Below are 20,000 nucleotides of genomic sequence, written 5' to 3' on the forward strand. Positions count from 1 at the left end.
AAATTGCTTACACTTCTGTAAGGAATACGCAGTACGTGCCTTTGTCAGTCATTGCTCACCATACCTGTAACTTTCTTATCTAACTCACTTCCTCAAATGGTGAAGGTCCACAAACATAAATGAAAAAAAAAACCCTTGTTGTAGATGAGGTGCACAAAAAAGCAGCCCCTGATAGTGTATAACACATTTGTACTATTGCAGAGACACATGTAACATATATATATACTGTATATATATATGAAACAGAAATAGAAACAGAAACAGGAATCGCTTACTCACCTGGAGAATCTCTGTAGGAATATCTAGCATTTATCAATGGAAATAAAAGCTGCTTTAATACAGTGCATGTTCAAACTCAAACCCTCAGCTGCTGTTCTTGTTTGTTTTGGGACAAATTGCAACTGAGCATCGCATGAGCCGTTACGTACCCTTATCTGTTAGGGAATTTCAAGGGAAGAGTTAGGTCAGAATGGGTAGGCTGCAAAACAACAAGTAAAGATTTATTCCAAGATGAAACATTGTGGCGGTTTTCTTATCTTTTCAGCATGGACTAAACTTTTACGTGTTCCTTATATGCTATATGTGTATATATTAGCACCAATGTTGTTCTTAAAAACTAACATGAAATTGTCAGGGACATTCAGCTATATACAAAGACGAGACAGACAAAGTAATAATTCTGTATTAACGTGGCCTACATATTGACGCAATGATCGAACTAACTGATATGTTCTGATTCAGATCCCCTGCAGTTCATGCCAATTAGAACAATAGCAATGCTGAGTCCTCCCCACCCTACCGAGCACAAATTCAGCTGCTCTCCAGTTCTGTTCTGCATGTTTTTTCATTGCAATTGAGCTCGGAGCTGGAGATGATCTCCATACAGTTCTGTGTTCACTAGCCCGCACTTGCGTGCTAATTTACGGGTTGTGGCAAATGCTTTTCTATAGTTCATATACATGACGGCAACCTGTTACCGAGGAACCTGAGAGGTTTAAAAGCCTCACGAGCCAGGCAGGACTCGAACCCACAATCTTCTGATCCGAAGTCAGACGCGTTATCCATTACGCCACTGGCCCATAGAACATGCGCTTGCACTCCACCACAGAGAGCTCTACACTGCTACTAGTAGTACACTTCCCCATCTAAATTTTCACAGCAAGAAACTTGTGTTTCCTACTATTTTTATCAGGTTTAAAATATCATCTCCTTAAAACAGAAAAAGTGTTGATGTGTCGTGCTGAAATTCCGATTGATTTTGAATTCAAAGAAAAAAGGTTTTCTTCCAAAACACCATGAAATTGTCACATCTTGCAGACAATAGGTGTATTCCATGTTGAAAAGAGAAGAAAGAAAACCATGGAGCCTTTTACAGGTGTGAGGCTTCTTCAGGTGTGAGAAGACCTCACAGTCGAAACGCTGTGTTTCCGTTCTTCTCTTTTCAGCATGCAATAAACCTATTGCTTGTTCCTTTGCAGCCGAGGCATGCTGACATAGCTACCCAGCTGAACATCTTGCAGACTCTACAATACTTCTCTCCTGTAGAAGTAAAGCAGGGCTTGCTGGGTGAGCTTTTGCTCCGGTAAATTAGGTCACGTGTCATGTTAAATCACTTCTTCTAAACACAACATTTAGTGGTGCTAGCTTTCCCCATTAAAAAAAAGAGACATTTCCCTTACAGTACATGACATATCGTTTTTATTCTATGAATAAGTATAGAAATTAAACAAAAGAAAAAATGGTGTCGCCAAAGAATGCACAGCTTGGACATGAAAAGTGCACGATAAATGCCATTTCTCATCATTTCTCTTGGCATCAGTTCTGCTATCAAATGGGACGGAGGCAACGGGCTCAGAGAGCAGGTTAAGTGCACACCGAACACAGATGTGTCCAAGTGTCTGTAAAAGCGCGGTGCTCCGCTGGCGCTGTTCCCTAGTGGCTTAAAGTGCCCGCCTAGTAAGCAGGCGATCCTGGGTCTGAATACCAGCGGTGCCTCTCTCCGTGTCTTGTTGTGCCGAATGTATCATTTCAGACAAACATGTACAGCTTGGTTCAGTTTAATGCAAGAATTCATTTCCTTTCTGGAATAACTTGTTTTTGAAGAAATCCATACAGCTTGTGAAAGATGAAATCCATTTCTTGGTTGTCAGTGGAAAAAGATTGCCGGCTGCAAGAAGCGCAAGTGATTGTTTTCTTTGACCATAAACCTGCAAATGTAGGGAGCACAAGTGGCCGTCAGTCTCTGTGGCGCAATCGGTTAGCGCGTTCGGCTGTTAACCGAAAGGTTGGTGGTTCAAGCCCACCCAGGGACGCATGTCTCAGTTTTTCCAATGTAAACATCATCACCGCTAAAGAAGATGGCGCAGAAGGCTCCACAGTCGAAACGTTGTGCTTCTTTTCTTCTCTTTTCAGCATGGAGTAAACCTTTGCTTGATCCTTTGCAGCCTAAGCATGCTGACGCAGCTACCTTTCTCTTAACGCACCTCAATCATTATTCACCAAAACGATCAGCAGAATAAGTCGCCTTTGTGGTGATGTCACTCCTCTGCTTCACAAATGTCCTTAGTGACGGGCCATTTCTTTCTGCCATTTTTCCGGAGCGGTTATTGATTGCTCCATCATTTCCCTCATACTTTCCATCCCTAGATTGAAAAAAAAAAACAGAAACAGGCTGACAGGACGACAATCAAATTGCAAAAACTCATCAAAGCACTCGATAGAGTATTTGAATCCACAAGTAGCTACGAGCAACTTTGTCCTGGCTTGCATGAAAGTCGGAAAATGTCAAAAAGAAAAAGATGGTGGCTTTTTCATATTCGTTCTTTTATTTTTAGTTCGTTGGCTCTTCTGTCCATTGTCCTCCTGCCTGGCTCTTGACCTGTGACTGTCTGAACGCACACAGTAAAATTTCATGTGGGGGATTTGTCCTGAGCCTCTGTGAAAGACCCACCCACCCCCATAAATAACTGCTCTAGAAACACATGAATGCAAAACTAAACCACAGCTTAAAGAGGAGCTTGTCATGACCGCCAGGCAGTTAAGACCAACTCATAAGCGATCTAATCAGCACCAGCAGTGGGTGATTATTAACAAACGCCGCCGCACGAGTTTACCCACCTGCACACACTCCACCGTGCGGTACGCAGTGCTATTTTTACCATCTTTACCTGCTTCCCGCTGCTCGGTATTGAGTCTGCTCCTTGAGAGCTCTACCTGGCGTTTTTCCATTACCTCGTTTATTCTGGATATTGGACTCCCCTTCTGCCTTTTCGACTTTGGACCTCGCCTCTCACCTCGGACTGTTTGCCACCAGTGTTCTCCCTGGATTACGACTTACCTTACGCCTCTTGACCACGAAACAAAGCAAAGCAGAGCAAAACAAAACGAACAAACGAAAACCCTCACGTCCCGCACTTGCATATAACGCCGTTACGTGCCCAAGCGGTATTGTATGTCATCCTAGCACTGCACCCCGGGGCGTACGGTATATGGGAACGAGCACACGCCACGAATCGTCTCGAATCACTCCCTACAGCTGTAAGGAGCTTTGAAGCGTGCACCCCCAACATTCTTCTTTGCGCATCTGTGAAAGGTAAACTCTTGAGCAAACTCTGAACCAGCTCTAAGGAAACTAATCCGATTAGACGTTACTTTGACTCATCCTTTAAGGGACCCTTGTTAATTGGAGAAATCAATGATTTCGAATGAATTCTGTATGCGTTAAAAGACAGCTATACACAGAAAACATGCAGGACACTGCTCATGATGTTTCCCGAGCCGAAACACAGTGCGTTTTTCCAAGCCATTTGACAAAGCCCGCCCACTGAAAACTGCAGCAGATCGTGTAAAGGCGTTCAACTTTGTAACTACTGCACGCACAGGAAGCAGAATAAATTCCTCTTTTCAAACTGTCAAAGGTTTGCTGCAGGACATCGCACAATCTCTTTTGAACGGGGACAAACGATTTCTTATGGGGCGCAGTAAGTACAGACGTTTATAAAGCTCCACTCATGCCGACGATGCAGCATGAAGAAGCGCAACCTAACGTTTGACAGACAAAAGCCGGGCGCCGCTACAAGCAATATGAAATCAAACTGACAGCACACGGCGTTTCGCGCTGACTCAAAAGTGATCTCGACAGACGCTGTTCTCTGCATAACGCTGAAAGAGCTAAAGAGCGTTTCTGTTGAGACGTAACAAGCTTGTTTCTTTCTATCATGATGTCACCATGACAAAATCTGTCTTTAAACACCTTGCTCAGTCTCTGACGAGACTGTCAAAAATTGCTTTCGCCGATTGTATTGCAAACCGGCGGAAGGGGGATATTGGGAAAAGTTTTCAACTAGTAATAATCGCGCCTCGGCTAAACCTCACAGGCTACGATACTGCCACTGCGCAAAGCTGACGGTTGCCAGGCAACCGCGGGGATCCTACGGAAATCGTTATCAATCGTCTCATGGCATGTCGTTGCTGTAACGCTTCATATTTGTCGTCTTCTTCTTCTAGCTTGAGGTTTTGAAGAATTTCATGACAGACAAGGGCTCCGTCGGAAACAAAGGGCGTTGTGAGAAAACCGTTGCTTATTTTCAGCAGCAGAAATACAACCCTTTAAATACAAGATGACAGAACAATGACGAAGGGCATGCCGGGAGGAACTCATGCACTACAGAGGAAAGGGGGCGGGCACGTACAGTTCACATTCAAGCCACAAGTACTCTTCTCGGATGTTGCATAAACAAATCCTAACGTCCTGAAAGCATTGCAGCATGTTTGTGTCCCACTTCCCGTGGTTGCAGGACGACTGACACGAACGGACAAACACAATCTGTGGCGTTTAGCGTGACATAGTCTTGCAGGCATCGTGCTGTCTCACTGCAATACTATACCGCTGGAGGAAACAGCCCGGGTTCGATGAGCCTTGGAATGTGACTAGGAAAGTGAAGCCTTTTGAAAGAGGTAAAACACTGCTCAAAGGAACTGAGGGAGAATCTTACAGGGGATTCTGAGCGGTGTCTAAATAAATAAATTCTTCAGTGTCTGCGGATGGCATTTTGCAGCTGGAAACAGATGTCGACGCTTTTTGAACAGAGCACCAAAAAAGCGTCTTTTTTGAAGGTACAGGTATTGAGCATTGGTGGTTCAGTGGAAGAATTCTTGCCTGCCAAGTAAGAGGCTCGGGTTCGATTCCTGGCCAATGCAGTGGCTTTTGCATGCTCACCACTATACCACCAACACACGCCCACAGGATCCCAGCAGGACACCACCAGAGAATGCTCACGATTTCGGAAGCTGTCTCCGGGATGTTCTGATTCCACACATCCTGAATAAATCATGATATTGTTAGTTGCTGTAGCTAGACGTTCAAATGAGTTTCATGGCCAGATGGACTGTTTCCTCCAGTGGTATAGTATTGCAGTGAGACAGCACGATGCCTGCAAGACTATGTCACGCTAAACGCCACAGATTGTGTTTGTCCAAATTTGAACTTTCACAAAAGCATGCTAGCAGACAAATGCGCCTCAGAGGACTTAAGGCTGGCTGTTATATGCTGGAATTACCTTTTTTTGACGCTCTTACGAATGCGATGTCAACGAAAACAGAACAAAGCACAAAAAAACCCTCAAGTCCTGCAGTTGGATAGAATGCCGTTACACGTCCAAGCCGTATTTGACTTCATCCTACCATTGCAACACGGGGCGTATATGGAAACGAACACACGCTACGAATTGTCTCTAATCAGTCCCTACAGTTGTAAGGCGCCTGGAAGCATGCACCCCCATCATTAATCTTTGCGCATCTGTGCAAGGTAAACTCTGGAGCAGTCTTTGAAACGGCTCAAAGGAAACACGTGATTGATTCCATGTGCTTCTGGGGTTCATATCTTATTTACATTTAATTCAAGGGAAAGGCTTGGGTCAGTTTCAGACGGCCTCCAACAGCGAGATTCAAGCGCCCCACCTTCAGCCCAATCTGCGCCACCAGAACGCCAACGGCTCCTCTGCGCTCCGGGGTGCGGTTGTGACCCCGTAACCTAAAGTGTTGGTGGCAGACAAATGGAGACTAACAGGTGACGTCCTAGGACATGACTACATTGTGACACTCGGTGGGGATGGTGACCATTGCTTGGAAAAGAGTGCGAGGCCCCTTTAGAAAAACATTTTGTTAACAGGCATTCTGCCTCAGCCTAAACACCTATAGCTTGAAAAGCGCATGCTATTAGACAGGCACCTCTGCAAGACCTTAAGAGTCTCTTAAACTAGTGATAGTAAGGTGTTCCCAATGGGCGATGTTCGGCTTTCAAATCATCTCTCCTTGGAAGCGCCGAGATGCAGCTGTTTAAGGCTTAGAAGCACCTGACTGTTTCACTACCTAGCTGATCACTGTCAGTCAGGGAGCTCAGAGGTGAAAAGCCTGTCTGAGAGACAATTCGCCGTCGATCAGTTCAATATGTTCCGTACCAGCTCGGCGCACCTGAGATCATCTTGGTAGCCGTGTAGCTCAGATGATTGAGAGCGTGTGTGTGTGTACCACCGTGATTGGATGCCGGTCCTTCTCAGGTCACAGTAAACCTTCTGCTGCCTAACTTCCCTTATTTTTGGGGATCCCTTTGAAAAAGCAAAGGAAAAAAAAACTGGCTCTTCATCAGCGTGATCAACCTCACCCAGTGTGGCGCAGTGGCCTAATGGCTAAGGCACTGGCACTCTAAGCCAGGGGTTGTGGGTTCGAGTCCCATCTGGGGTGCTCCTGTCCCCTTTTGAGAGTACAAATGTCCTTGCAATTTGCGAAGCTACAACCCCACCTTACTCAGTGAGCGGCTCTGCTTTTCTCTCACATACAGTTGGAAGAAAAACTTTTGTAAACAGCCCTTCGGAATGATGTGGATTTCTGCATGAATGGCTCCTAACATGTGATCTTATCTTTATCTAAGTCATAATAATCAATAAAGAGAGTCTGATTTAACAAACAACACACGCCCAACATTTGACATTGCTGTTTTAACAAATGTTTTAAACAATCAAGGTCATTGATGGAAAAAGTACGTGAACCCTTATATTAAGGAGCTAGTGGAACCTCCTTTATTGACAAAAACCTCAACCCCCACTTTCTGTAGCGGCTGGTCAGACCTGAGCAGCGGTTAGGAGGTATTTTGGCCTATTCCTCTATGCAAAACTGTTTCAGTTCATGTATATTTTTGGGATGTCTTGCGCTGAACGGCCTGCTTCAGATCATGCCACAGCACTTCAATGGGATTGGGGTCAGGACTCTTACTTGGCCATCCCAAAATACGGAATTTCTTCTGTTTCAGCCACTCTGTTGTTGATGTACTCCTTTATTTTTGTCATGCTGCATGACCCAGCGTCTTTCGAGTTTTAGATCACAGGCAGACACCCTGACATTCTGCTGTAGAATTTCCTGATACATCTTGGAATTCATCGGTCCCTCGATGATTGCAAGCCGTACAGCCTCCGCCATGCTTCCCAGGTGGGATGAGGTTTTGGAGTTGGTATGCAGTGTTTTGTTATCTCCAAACATAACGCTGTGCACATTTACCAACAAGTTCAACTTTTGTCACGTCTGTCCACAGAACATTGTTCCAGGAGTTGCTGTGGAACATCCATGTGGTCTTTAGCAAACTTGAGAGGGGCAGTGGTGGTTTTTTTGTTGGGGAGAGCAGTGGTTTCCTCCGTGGTGACCTCGGATGATCACCACTCCTGTTCAGATTTCTTCTTATGGTGGACTCATGAACACAGACGTAAGACAAAGTCAACCACCTGTTCGCTAGATCCCATCCCCACTCAGCTAGTCAAAGATTCCCTCGAAGGACTGGCAGGACCTATAATTAGTATGATGAATGCATCGCTTGCGTCAGGCGTTGTACCTGATCAATTTAAGGTAGCAGTTGTTAGACCGCTCCTTAAGAAGTCAAATTTGGATCCACAAGTTCTTAACAACTACAGGCCTGTCTCAAAGGTCCCATTTCAATCTAAAAGTCTTGAGAGAATAGTTGTTGCCCAACGTCAATCGTATCTGGATTCAAATAATATAATTGAGAAATTTCAGTCTGGTTTCTGAAACTGCATTAACGAGAGTCGTAAATGATATTCTCTTAGCTACTGATGCGGGGAATGCAACAGTGCTTGTGCTTCTAGATCTTAGAGCTGCCTTTGACACGGTTGACCTCTCTGTTTTGTTACACAGGCTTGAGTTTGAGGTTGGCTTATCTGGAACCGTCCTTCAGTGGTTTACTTCACATTTTACTCATCGTTTTCATTATGTTCAAATATCTTATAATTGTACTGCTTCATCAACGTCACCAGTTCAATTTGGGGTACCAGACGGATCAGTGCCGGGACCAATATTGCTCTCTCTCTCTACATGCTGCTGCTAGGTAGGATAATAAGAAAAAATAATATGAACTTTCATTCATATGCTGATGACACTCAAATAAACATTTTGTTTCCACCAAATGACAACTCTTCTATTATCACTTTAGTTAAATGCATTAATGAAGGAAAGACTTGGATGTGTGAAAACTTTTTGTAACTCAACTCTGAGAAAACTGAGGATCTGTTGATCGGAGGCAACAATACTGATAGGACTACTATAACTTCAGCACTTAACTCAGAGGATTTAAACATTTGCCTCAAAGAGACAGCACGTAACCTAGGCGGCATATTAGACACAAGGCTCTTAACAACTTGCATTGTTAAGTGCCTTGGGACAACCTTGTTGTGAAAGGCGCTATATAGAAATACATTGATTTGAACTGAATTGACAATGTAAAATGTTGTGTGTTGTTTGTTAAACAAGACTGTCTTTATTTATTATTATGCGTCAGATGAAGATCAGATCACATTTTAAGAGCCATTCATGTAGAAATCCAGATCATTCGTGTTTTAAAAGTCGCGGGAAAAGCGAAACGGGTGCTTTTCCTTTGTTGCGCAGACACACGACGACACCGTAGGCGGCAGGACTCGAAGCTTCGCAGGGAGACCCCGACGGCTTTCTAATCCATCGCCCTAACCACTCGGCCACGGCTGCAGCACGCGCTGCTTTCTTGATACAGTCTAACATAGAGTGCCGGGCGGCGGTGGAAACCTTTTTCAAAGTCGCTTTTGGTTTAACAACAACAAAAAAAAATTTCACAAAATGCATGCTAGCAGACAAATGCGCCTCGGAGAACTTAAGGCTGGCTTCAAGTTGGAATGATAGTCTCCCCGTCCGGTCAGGAAAAGGGAACTTTGTTAGACAGAAAGAAGGAAGTAACAATAACGGAGAATTGTGTGCAAGGATTTTAGAAGCTGCGCAGCCCTGCAGTTTCAATAGCCCTTTTATTCGTGTTAGATGCTGGAATTGCCTTTTTTTGACGCTCTTACGAATGCGATGTCAACGAAAACAGAACAAAGCACAAAAAACCCTCAAGTCCTGCAGTTGGATAGTTGGATAGAATGCCGTTACGCGTCCAAGACGTATTTTCAAGACGTGATTCCCTGAGTCCCAAAAATTTGTAAGTTCTTTGGATGATCTGTGGACCGATCTTTCACGATGAAGAATTCCTTAAGAAGAATAGATCTCGGCCCACCATCCCAATGCCTCCATCCCAAAACAGCAACCTCCCACTGCCCTTAGTCTGCAAGGCAGTCCTTTCAAGTGCGATGATGACGCCGGGACCTTCGTTGCCTATTGTACGAGCTGAACTTTTGTGCTCATCAATTCAACGCTCTTTCCATCAACTCATCTTGTCTTTTGACGCTTCGTGTTTTGTGCTCCTTTGACTATCGGCATATCGGGTGACTGCAAACACTGAAGTTCTTGCTTACGGAGTGTGGAACAGTGTTTTCAAGTGATCGCTGTTCTGTCATGTTGACGCCGAGTGAATCTTTCTTTGGCAACATGGGCAGGCTGACAGCAAAAGTAATGGCAAATTTCTTGACTTATTTCTGAATATGAATGTTCTTTAGAAAAGGGATGCGGCGTTGCTTCTCCCCCGTGTAAAGGTCACGCATTCCAGACGTGGTTATGAGCGAACAGTTGCCGCAAGTGTTTGAAAAGAGCAAGCAGCCATGCCCCGTGTGAGGATCAAACTCAGGACCTTCAGATAAAGAGACTGATGCGCTACCAACTAAGCCAACGAGGCCAGCTGCAGTGCAGAGCCGGAAAGTTTGCCTCATATGGATTTCAGTCGCCCGTTCCCTAATCTTCAGACGCCCTCTGCTGGATGTTGCATTTGCCTTTTGATCTCACCGATACTTTTTTGGTCTGTTTCTGTTGCGAGTCTGTTTTTCAGATCTCACCTAGCACAAGTCTCTCTGGCTGAAGTGGCCTCTCTGCTTCAGCATCGTGCCCTCACTCAGCCATTAAAAACGTCACTCGGACTTCTGACATGCTGACATGAAATGTCAAGAGAGAGTGGCGGAGACGCTTAAGGCAGAGAGAAGATGAAGAGGGGGCGTGGCTGTGAAATGATTGACAGCTGCATGACGCTCTCCATGCAAGGTGTGACCACAGGCTAAAGGACACCTTTCGGCACATCAAGCTCTAAGCACACACCTGGAGGACGTGGGAAACGATCCCGCTACCTCTCGCATGCAAAGCGAGCGCCGTACCATGCAAGCTAACCCCCCTCGCTGCGGCTCATGCCTCGGTGTCGCCTAGTGCCGCTTGTTCCCCTCTTACCGGGTGCAGTTCACTGCCCTTCGTTTGCAAGGCAGTCGTGTAATTGCGGCTTTCTTGACTTATTGATGAAGGTCTGACTGGACGAGCGAATGACGCCTCTCCCCCGTCCTCAAGCTCGCTGACAGGATAAAATAGAAAGTGCTGCCGTGGCTCATTGGTTTAGGGGTATGATTCTCACTTAGGGTGTGGAAGGTCCCGGGTTCAACTCCCGGCTGAGCCCTTGTGTGCTCTTTTTGTCCTCGTGACTGGGAACTGATATCCACATCACCTTGCAGCATCTGCTTATGGCAAATGATGGAATGTGACTAATGACTGAACGAGCCTGGTGAATACTCATCACGTGGCACAATGAGAGCGTGCAGTCAGCTGTCCAAGGCAGCAACCTCATTGCTCGTTCAAAAGAACACGTACTGAAAACTCATCACCACTATGTCGTAAATGAGCACCGCAATCGCTTGTTGTCATGCGTCCTTACTTGGGAAATGCAGAAGCAAAAACTGCCCTCTCTCAGCCACCGAAACGTGTGCGGCTCGCCTTGCACTCTCTGCGCCTCGCATATTTATGGAGCTGTCTGCTCTTCTTTCTGTTGAAGTACGCAAGTTACGGGGCGTACTGCAGACTATGATGTGCTCAATGACAGCTTTCAAGATTTGAAAACTATGAGCTTGATGGCTCAAGTCGAACGAATGTGGTTGTTACGCAATTGATGATCAAACGCACATATTCTAACGATTCGTGAGAGTATGTTCTAAAGATCCTTGGCTCAATCCCGGGTTTCGGCATTTTGTTTCATCGCTCCCTTTGTTCCTCTCTCCAGCGCCCCCTGCCTAAAATGACGCGTCCCTTTCTCAGCCCGAAACGCAAGCGATACACCAGCAGCAAACACTACAGGTTTCCGTAGTGTAGTGGTTATCACGTTAACACGCGAAAGGTCCCCGGTTCGAGACCGGGCGGAAACAGCCTCGATTTGCATGCTCCTGTACTTCACAGAGGTATTGAGCGACCGGTCATTTGTTCCCAATGTATTTCCGGTGCCTTCATGCACTCTTGTACCAAACGCACGTTTCTTCTGTACGCGGAGCCGATCATTTGCAATTGGGCTGTGCCGACAGATCAGGACGAGCTCTGTCGGCTCAAAAGCAGCGCAGGACCTGCAAGAACAACAGAAAGATTAGCATCCAGCGGGGGCTTCTTAGTGAGCCCAAGATCTCATCAAGAATCGGCTCCAGCAACAGGGCTGGGCGCATTGTTCCATTCTCCGACCACTCTCGGTGTAAACAAGTCCCTCCTGGTCTCTGCTTGAATTGCACTTTCCTGCGTTTGCTTTGGTGTAACTGGCTTCCCCTGCATGGGCGAATGTGAAGAAGATCCTTAGTAAGTCATTGAAGAAACCCGAGAAGAGGTCGGAGTGGCCTCTGTCGTTCATCAACGATCCAGTCAGGCAGTACTCCTCTGTAAAGCGCCGTTCGTTCACATCGATTGGCTTTTTTTTGCCTTCATTCGTGCAAGTAGTAAAAGCAGACGCCCCTATTCTGCCGTGACCCCGATTCGAACCGGGGTTGTTGCGGCCACAACGCAAAGTACTGACCACTATACGATCACGGCGAGTTACCGATACACACGTGGCAGGGCGGAAAAGGCTGTGCTCTCTTCATGTGACATAATTCGGAAAAGTCCTGACGTTGCATTTCAACTGAGCCCCAGTATACATCGACCCTTCGACACTCTGAGTGACAACTCTCTTGCGTGTTTTCTAATATTTCTGTAGTTTGCTTGCATGATGCCCGGAACAGCAGGGTTGTGCGCTCCTATATGGTCTAGCGGTTAGGATTCCTGGTTTTCACCCAGGCGGCCAGAGCTGACCATCGCTGCAGGAGGTGGGAGGGTTACTCTGGTAGACAGGGCTGACCTTTGGCAATAGGATTTATACTCTCCAAGATGATATTTGCACTTTCTGGAGAGGCGATTTTCTCCACTTCAGTAGCCCGATTTTGTCGATTGCGTGGAGAGGGCTGTAGAATGTGGCGCCGCCTTTCCTGCTCCGTCCATGACAGGCGTGCTGGACTCTGGAGAGAGAGCACGGTCCATCAGCGCACACCAATAAAGGCACTGGAAGCCGCTGAATCGCATTGGCGAAGCTCAGCACTGGGCCGCTGGGCACATCTTACCACTGTTTCCGTAGTGTAGTGGTTATCACGTTCGCCTCACACGCGAAAGGTCCCCGGGTGGAAACGGACTTCAGACTTCTTTTGTCGCCACGCACAAAAGGGGATTGGGGATTCGCCTAGCGCTGTTATCGAACAGACCCACTCACCTCTTAGTGTGGCGGGATCTGCACAGTGCATGTCGCAGCGCATCCTGCTTTCACTTCAATGCGCGTCCTGATGTACCCCTGTCTCCCGCGTGACAGGTGGGGACAGGTGACAGGTCCTATACTAATGAGGAAGACATCGCTCTCTCCAACCCCCCGGCATCGTGTCCCGACCCACCGTGCTGGAAGCCGACGCGTGCTGTGATTCCTTTACGGAGCAGAAATGACAACCGAGGAGCCGAGAGATCATTTCAGCATTTCGCGTCTGAACGGAAAACACAAACGACCAACTCAGAATGACTTGCCTTTGACGCTTTTCAAAGCGTTCTTTGTGCACGACGACTGCGCCGCCTAGCAGATACAAATGGGTTGTACAACTTTGAACTAGTAAATGGAAGAGGGCTAAGCCTCCTCTCTTTTAGCCCAGGTTCGATCTGTCTCCCAGAATCACCAGGGCGCACACACACACACCCGTGCCGTTGAAGTGCTCTGCTTCATTTCTAAGGGCAACTCAACATTCACTCCTACCCCGAGTGCAGAAAAGACAGCGTCCGCAGCAACAACAGCTCAGGTCTCTGCACAGGAGCTAAGCTGCCCCCATCTCCTCTGCTCTGCGGCTCCTGCAGAGCGGAGTCCTGCCTGGAGCTGTGTTTGCAGGCGGCGGCTCCCCATGCTCTGTCTGTGCGTCGTGAAATTAATTAATAACGTTAATAAATTTATAAAGTTAATTTATAAAGTTAATAAAGTTATAAATTAGAAATTAATAACGATATAATTATATTCATGTACCGCAACACAAGAATAGTACACGCTGTACATTGTCTGTCGATAATGTTTCTGTAGTGCTTTAGTGGGTTAGGTTCCTGACTTCCATGTCACACGGTCTATGATTGAATCCCATGGAACTATGACTTTATTTTTTAACAAACATTTCTTTGAAAAAATGAAACGTTTCCCTTGGTCAGAGATTAAATAAAACCTCACTTTTTTAGGTTTTACTGTGCAGAGTGAGGTTTTACCTCACTTTTTTTGAGCAGAAGGTTTACTGTGACCTGAGAAGGGCCGGCATCCAATCACGGTGGTAAATACACACAAGCTCTCACTCATCTGAGCTACACGGCTACCAAGATGATCTCGGGTGCGCCGAGCTGGTACGGAACATATTGAACTGATCGATGGCGAATTGTCTCTCAGACAGGCTTTTCACCTCTAAGCTCCCTGACTGACAGTGATCAGCTAGGTAGTGAAACAGTCAGCTGCTTCTAAGCCTTAAACAGCTGCATCTCGGCGCTTCCACGGATGAGATGATTTGAAAGCCGAACATCACCCATTGGGAACACCTTACTATCACTAGTTTAAGAGACTCTTAAGGTCTTGCAGAGGTGCCTGTCTAATAGCATGCGCTTTGCAAGCTATAGGTGTTTAGGCTGAGGCAGAATGCCTAACAAAATGTTTTTCTAAAGGTGTGTCCAAGTGGCTGCAAAAGGACAACACTCCCGGGGCACTGTGGCTTAGTTGGTTAAAGCGCCTGTCTAGTAAACAGGAGATCCTGGGTTCGAATCCCAGCGGTGCCTTCTTTGTTCTGTCTTCTTGAACAGTACTGGTCATTATGGACAACCGCCTACGGCTAGACTTAATTAAATGCAAGTATTCATTTCCTGTCTTTAACGCGACTTGTTTTTCTTAAAATGGATGCAACTTGCAAAACATGAAATACAAACCTTGCTAATCAGCGCTAGCGGCTGGCAAAAAAAAAAGAAGTCAGCAATGTTTTTTTCTTTAACCTTAACCCTACTAATGGAGAAGAGTTAAACGACCGAGTCTATGCAGCTTAAACGGTGCGCACGTCGGGTTCTTAGCTGGTAAATCACGCTCACCCCAGTCCTTAATCTTTTAAAGAGGATACAAAATTGAACCTAGTCGCCACATCACATGCATCCTGTTCAATGATAAAAAGGTAACATCTATCCTCGCTCCAGACTAAATCTCACGTTGAGGGCATATTTTTTTTCACTTTACCGTGAGTCGGGCTCGGCTGCACAGAGGAGAGAGCAGAGCAATGAGGTCACGGGGACAGGGGAGTCACACGCTGGTGGTTTGAATACGCGGAAGATCACTGAGGGATCCACAGTATATGGACCCTCCGTGCGCCATCAGTCCGCACTCCGGACTCTGAATCCTGCCATCCGAGTTAAGATCTCGGCGGAACCTGAGGCACAGTTCCTTCTTAAAACGTAATCTGGTGAGCATTTCTAGAATCGTACTTGTATAGATGCAGCCTTTAATGTGTTGCTAGGTTAAAATTGATGACTTCTTGTATTTCAGTAGGCAACTGCCCTCTTGATTTCGGATTTAATTTCTTTATTACAGGGGCGCTTTTATGATGACAGAGTCATGTTCAGGTACTTTGCTTGATTGAGGAAGCTCATTTCGGACTCTGTGATCTGCTCACCTGGAAAGGTCTGCTGTACTACTACAAGAGAGAAGTAGAGTCTGGAAGAAGGGACAATTTTATGATGCTTTGGAAGGTAATGTTTTTTTTTTCTTTGAAATCGAAATGAATCAGAATAGCAGTGCAAAAGACAAACTCTTTGGTTTGGTTTAAAGAGATATGGTTTTAAAACAGACAACATGTAGAAAACAGGTGTTTCTCACTTTTGGAAAAGAATGGACCGGGGGTAATATTTTACTAGTTGCAGGGCTGAGCTCACTGGGTTACAGTCCTGCAGTGTTACACCAGGTCCAGTGGCGCAATGGATAAGGCGTCTGATTACGAATCAGGAGATTGTAGGTTCGACTCTTACCTGGCTCGGGTCATTTTTAAACACATCGGGCTGCTTCCTAAGTAGTCTGTGCTACTTACTGCATTGTAATCGTACCCAGTAAGAGATTTCCTTCATGTAAATGAACTGCACCTGACAGCTTTAGAAAAACACCTGGGCTCAGTACGTTGCTGAGAGCTCAGCGTTGCTGTTCTAATTAGCACGCACTGCATCGGCTATGAGCCCGAACCTTTCAATTATTCCGATCAGTAAGTCAACACGTAGTCCACATGAACGGTAGAAATATTCTCTTGTCTGTCTCTTGTTTGTATAGAACTGAATGTCCCTGACAATGTACTGTTAGTTTTAATTGAAGAACGGCATTTGTGTTCAAATATACCAGACAAGTTTATGTAACTGCTCATGCGACACTCAGTTGTAATTAGTCAAGAAATAAAGTCGAACAACAGCTGCGGGTTTGATTCTGAACGTATCAGATTGCAGCGCCTTTTACTTCCATTGACAAATGATAGAGATTCGAAGAGAGATCCTTCAGACCAGCAAGCAAACCCACGGCTATTTCGGTTTTCTATCTAGGCAACGTTGGTGTTTGCAATAGCATACATGAAAGCGTGATGCAATTTCTGTGGCTACATTTGTTGCACGTCATGCACAGTAAGAGTGTTTCTAACACCAAATAAAAAGTCAACAATTAGCGATCACGCCTTCTCCTCAGTTAACCCACTGAAACCCTTGCTGTTAACAGTTCTTTACTGCGTGCTTTACCAGCACCTACATATCGTGTCGGTTCTTTCAGCTTTATTCATTAGGTTTTCAAAGGCATAAGCAGAGCACCAGAGGTGCGAAGGCAAAGTGTGTGGTTATCTGAAGAATTGATGTCCATGGCAGCAGGTCCAAGCGATTTCGCGTTGTTATAGTACCAGGAAAGGAGAAGCGGCACTTCGCCTCTGCCGCGCAGGCACAAGGCGACATGCGGCAGACGCCGGAGTCGGCAGGTTTCGAACCTGCGCGGGGAGTCCCCAACGCATTTCGATCCCATCGCCTTAAACACTCGAGCACGACAAATGCGAGCTCGCCGCCGCCGCATTCCTCCTATAATCAAACACGGACTGCGAGGTGGCTGCGGATACCTTTTTAAAGTTGCTCTCCGTTAAAAAAAAATACCTTTCACAAGATACGTGCCGGCAGACAGACACACCTCAGAGGGTTTAAGGCTGGCTTCACGTTCAAATGATAAAGTCCCCCCGTCCGGATGTCAAAATGCAACTTTGGCAGACAGAACAAACATCAACAAACCACAAATGTGGACAAGGATTTTACAAGCTGCACCACACTGCACTTTCAAAAGCATTTACGTTCGTGTTAGACGCAGGACTTGCCTTTGATTTGCGCGCTTACGAACGTCATGGAAAACGAAACAAAACTAAAGCCCTCAGCTCCTGCACGTGATTATAATGGCGTTACGTGTCGAAGCAGTAATTTACGTCATCCTACCACTGCAACACGGGGAATAGAGAGAAATGAGCACACGCTACGAATCGTCTCAATCACTCCCTAGAGTCGTAAGGCGCATTGAAGGGTGCACCCCCATCATTAATCGTTGCGCCTCTGTGAAAGGAAAGCTCTTGGGCAGTCTTTGAAACAGCTCGGATGAAACACTTGATTGCTTCCATGTGCATCTGGAGCCCACCCAGTGGGCAAAAGACGTATAATATACGTCTATTAAACGCATACCTTATACGTCTAAATGTGGTCTACAATTCGTCTAGAATGAAATTCTAATATACGTCTAAAGTTATACGTCAATTATACGTCTATGTTTAGACGTTCATTATACATAAATGGTTGGAGTTCTATTATACGGATAAATTTAGAGGACTATTATACATATATGGTTGGAGTTCCGGATAACTTTAGAGGTCTATTATACGGATAACTTTAGAGGACTATTATACGTATATGGTTAGAGGTCTATTATACGTATAACTTTAGAGGTCTATTATACGTATATGGTTAGAGGTCTATTATACGTATAACTTTAGAGGTCTATTATACGTATATGGGTAGAGGTCTATTATACATCAAAGATAGATTTTATAGGTGTAGAAACAAGTAAACCAAGCCAATGATTAGATTTAGAAATGTATTCTGAAAATACACATTCACACCTGAAACATATGTATTTCAAATTATACATTGTATACAATCAATCAACAATCAACATATGGGCAATAATCATAAAAAAACACAACTAGTCTTAAACTTCAGCTACAAATTCTGGTAACATGGCAATATACAGTATAGTAATGACAAACACAAAACTAATTACATTAACACACTAACTCAAAACCACATTTTGATTCAAATATACATTTTAAAATGTACAACTTCTATATTTCCAAGAAAAAAAAATATTACAATGGAAGTTAAGATGATTTTTTTCCACTATTTGCAAACCCTGTCTAATTGTCCTAACAGTTAGAACCAAAAACCTATTATTTTCAGTGTCCAGATCTCCTGGCCCCCTGTCTTTCATATGCATTCTTCAAGTAACACATTGCATGCTCCTTTATTTCTTTTTCTGTTGATGTAGGGTGGGACTTCAGCACCGCAGCTAGGAGAAAATTATATAATATTACTTCCCAAATAAATGATGATTAATATCTTCTTTAGTATAATCTAAAAAGTGAACGGTTTACTAAGCTCAAAACTGAAATAAATGTATAAAATTTGGCTTGCATCATAGCAGTTGAGCAATAAAGTCTGTCCTAATTAAAGAGTACCCAAAGTTTGAAAGTACAACATAGAATAAGAATAGAGAAACGGCAAAACGATTTTGTGTCATCTTCCCCATTCACACTATTTTATGTGCCATTTTTTGCTTATTCACGTACTATTTTAATCAAAATAATATTAAGAAAGATCTGTATGTATTCAGATAGTATTATTATTGTTCATACTTACTCGTCAAAAGAGGATTGCTGAGATATTTGCGGATATACTTCTACGTTTGAAAAACGTGTCCAAAATTGTGACCAACGAATACTAGCAATGCATTGTGGTATATAACCGGAAAATATGCTGGGTTCGATATTTTCTCAACGTATGCGTTTATTAATGTTGTCGATATTATGGTTGAAATATAACATTGATAATACATCGCGGCTATGTGCCCCCTGCTATGAGCTGATGTGCAATTTTAACGCATGTAGTTAGTAAGGATCGGTCACTGTTGTATGGTATTATATATAATGACATTATGGAATAGGATGGGGACAGGCCTGGCATCACGGGGGGAGGGGGGAATGTTGCCCCTTCAGTTTTGGGCAAAAAGATTTACCTAACTTAATTTGCGCCCTAAAAAAATAGTTGTACTTTGTCAATGGTCAGACAACACTAAATGACAGGAACAGTCACTCAGTCTGTTTGATGGGCAGGAGGGCTATCCGTCCAGGAACTGCACATATCAGTGTCGTTATTGAGTGTCAACATTACGATCCTGTTTGCTCAGGTGGACCGATTCCTTGCAGTAGTTTATCATTATACTTAAAATCGTTATATAACTAGGACTAGTTATAGCAGTCTGTGCTTTCTGTTGGTTTTACAACATTTTTTCTTAACGATTCAGAACGTCCATGTAGCTGCAAAAATGAACGCTTATGGTACTTTTCGCTCCAGGCAATACTCTCCAGTGAGAGTGACGAAAAATGTGAAACTGAACTTCATCGCAAATACCAGATTGCTAGTCGATATCTTCTATCATGAAGCACTAATCAATGGCATAGCTGCGAGATTTCATTTGGGTAGCTGCACCGTACAGCTCCGTTTCAACCGAAATATAACCCCCCCTCAGAATTTCAGAAGCCCCCCTACAGATTTTTCCCCGGGCACCGCGCACTGATGGGGGACGGGGTTTCCAGGAAATGGTATCAACTTTTCTCAAGAAAATAAAAATAGAAACTCTATAGGCACTCAAACATTTTACTGTTTTTTTTTCAGGCAGGTGGCAAGACCCCTCCGCAAAACCCTTGTATGCCAAGCTGTGGGCATTGATTCGTCGAATATACGTATATTCACGGCGAAAATACGGCTATACGTATATATACGTCGCCTCGACGTATAATCAACGTCGAATTGCAACCGTAAAATCGACGACATTAATAAATGCATATATAACGTCGAAAACACATCTAACACTAGGAGTATACGGCACTCTGCACAGTGTACGA

The 20,000-nt window shown here is 44.7% G+C and overlaps 5 non-coding genes across 5 annotated transcripts; 2 read left to right on the plus strand and 3 right to left on the minus strand.

The window, feature by feature from the left end:
• Positions 1-1,006: 1,006 nt before the first annotated feature.
• On the minus strand, positions 1,007-1,079 carry trnar-ucg (transfer RNA arginine (anticodon UCG)). The gene has a single exon. It is a non-coding gene; the product is annotated as a tRNA-Arg (tRNA).
• A 1,159-nt stretch (positions 1,080-2,238) lies between these two features.
• trnan-guu (transfer RNA asparagine (anticodon GUU)) lies at positions 2,239-2,312 on the plus strand. Its single transcript has one exon. It is a non-coding gene; the product is annotated as a tRNA-Asn (tRNA).
• Positions 2,313-4,261: 1,949 nt separating this feature from the next.
• Positions 4,262-4,403, minus strand: LOC148634688 (U4 spliceosomal RNA). The gene has a single exon (XR_015933444.1). It is a non-coding gene; the product is annotated as a U4 spliceosomal RNA (small nuclear RNA).
• Positions 4,404-10,065: 5,662 nt separating this feature from the next.
• trnak-cuu (transfer RNA lysine (anticodon CUU)) lies at positions 10,066-10,138 on the minus strand. Its single transcript has one exon. It is a non-coding gene; the product is annotated as a tRNA-Lys (tRNA).
• Positions 10,139-14,488: 4,350 nt separating this feature from the next.
• trnat-agu (transfer RNA threonine (anticodon AGU)) lies at positions 14,489-14,562 on the plus strand. The gene has a single exon. It is a non-coding gene; the product is annotated as a tRNA-Thr (tRNA).
• Positions 14,563-20,000: the final 5,438 nt, after the last annotated feature.

Source organism: Lepisosteus platostomus, unplaced genomic scaffold, assembly GCF_059453375.1.
Source record: "Lepisosteus platostomus isolate fLepPlt1 unplaced genomic scaffold, fLepPlt1.hap1 Scaffold_30_H1, whole genome shotgun sequence".
In the NCBI taxonomy this organism is placed as follows: domain Eukaryota; kingdom Metazoa; phylum Chordata; class Actinopteri; order Semionotiformes; family Lepisosteidae; genus Lepisosteus; species Lepisosteus platostomus.